Here is a 2,148-nt window from a genome sequence, read left to right as displayed (position 1 = left end):
AAAGATTTATTTATTTTGAACAGAAGTATTAAATATTATACTAATTACTGGTTATTTTACTTTGTACCCAGGGAAAAGAAATGAATATTCATTAGCTCCTTAAGCTACTGATCCTCCACCGACTAGACAGATTTCAACATCACCATGAAGCTGTGGGTGGGTGGAAAATGCTCCCTGTAAAACCAGGCTCTCGCTACAAATCACAGCCCAATGTATTCAGCTAATGTGCACATGCTAGAATCCCCAAGTGAATTCTGCTAACACTGTACCCCTGGAGTCCCCAGCTGAGTAGCCAATAAGCGAGAATAACTGTTCAATCAAGAGTAAGTGTTAAATTGATCATAAGACAACAGAATTATTCTGTCTACACAATCCAGTGATCTTGAACAAAACAATTCCTAAAATACTAAATGTGGTTCCACACAATAAAACTAACATTGCCACACATGCCTAGTTCATTCCAAAAGAATGCCTAGTTCATTCCAAAAGAATTTTCAATATACATATTTCAACCATTTTCCAACTTGGCTTTTGATCCTACTCTAAGGAAAATACCCCTGAAGGACCAAGCTTCAGATTTTAATTTATGAGGTATTTTTGCTGTAGCTCAACAGGCAAACACGTTCTCTGGTGAAAGGGAGAAAAACCATGCAGTACATGTCTCAAGACACTAGTCTGGTTATTATTATTTTTTTTTCTATGTACCAGTCATCTTTTATTGGGTGTTAATTCTCAATGACAATATAAAAGGATTCAAGGGTGTCAGGCAAAGGTCATGGTGAGGAATGCAGAGTGTGTCCTTCACACTGGGCCCTCTTCAGTGGTACCTGCACAGCCGCTCACGTTTCAGCTCCTTGTAAGAAAGGCAGTAGTTGAAAAGCATGTGAACTGCCAGCACCATAGAAATCCCCATGACGCTCTCTTTTTTCACAGTGACGTAACTGTTTTAACACAGGTAGTAACCTTTTTGAAACACTCCAGCAATGCATTTAGGAGTGATATCCCACCTCAGTATCCAGCTTGGCAGCTCTCCTAGTTTGACAACCATGAGCTGCTTCTCCTTCACTGGTATGACTGATGGCATCTTGGAGTCCTGAGTGTCTGCGGTGAGTCAGGTTAACTTTTAATTTTTGTTCAGTTTAAGGTACCTCTCTGTGTTGGAGTTCTCATGCGTCTTGATTTTTATTTTTTGGTTAAACAGTTTGTGAACCAATTTATTGCGCGAGCAACTCACTACCACAGAGGAGAGCGGCTGTGGCTCTGGGGTAACGTGATCTTACAGAAAGGGCGTTAAGTTTCCTTCTTAGCCTTGCCCATTATGTTGACCTACAGCCCCAATGGGGCATGCTGAGCAGACTGTTAATTACACCAGACTAAAGTATGTAAATCACAACAGCTTGATAGAGTTAGCTTTCAAGAAAGTAAAAATTCCTCACCATCTAACAGAGTACAGAGTGTGTCTTGGGGCGCCTGGGTGGCTCAGTCAGTTAAGCATCCAATTCTTGATTTTGGCTCAAATCATGATCTCACAGTTTGTGAGCCTGCTTGGGACTCTCTCTCTACCTCTCTCTCTTCCCCTCCTGGGTTGCACTCTGCCTCTCTAAATAAATAAATAAATAAATAAATAAATAAATAAATAAACATTAAAAAGAAAAAAAAAAAGAGGGTGTGTCTCAATAGGAAATTTCACATTTCTAGGTGTGAGGACAGAAAAGGACTCATTCAACAAATATTTATTGAATAACAAGTACGTGCTGTACTCTCTTACTACTTTAAGTTTGGTTCCTGGACAAGTCACATCCACATAGCTTGGGAGATTCTTAGAAATGCAGGTTCAAGGGTCTACCCCAGGCCTACTGAATCAGCATCCCAAGGTGATTCCTACATTAAAGTTTGAGAAACACTGCTAGACACCATGTTAGGTGATCGACTTCTACCAGCGATCTCCACTTAATGTGTTATAAAAATAAAAGTCCAGGTCATACAGCTGCCAAAACTTGCTTATGTTACAACTTAAGATCTAACTCTAACGCACTGCTAGGAGCACGGCATAAGTGTTTACAGTGATATGAAGTAAGCAAGGGTCTTTTGTAAAATCTCAAATGCAAGCCAAAAATGAGCCTCACTTCAAGGTAAACAAGGATGCTT

At 40.0% G+C, this 2,148-nt stretch overlaps 1 pseudogene; it reads right to left on the bottom strand.

Annotated features, from left to right (window-relative positions):
- Positions 1-696: 696 nt before the first annotated feature.
- On the bottom strand, positions 697-1,084 carry LOC122467840 (annotated as a pseudogene).
- Between the last annotated feature and the right edge of the window lie 1,064 nt (positions 1,085-2,148).

This window comes from Prionailurus bengalensis, chromosome B3, assembly GCF_016509475.1.
Source record: "Prionailurus bengalensis isolate Pbe53 chromosome B3, Fcat_Pben_1.1_paternal_pri, whole genome shotgun sequence".
NCBI classification, from domain to species: domain Eukaryota; kingdom Metazoa; phylum Chordata; class Mammalia; order Carnivora; family Felidae; genus Prionailurus; species Prionailurus bengalensis.
This window is presented reverse-complemented; position numbering and strand designations above follow the sequence as displayed.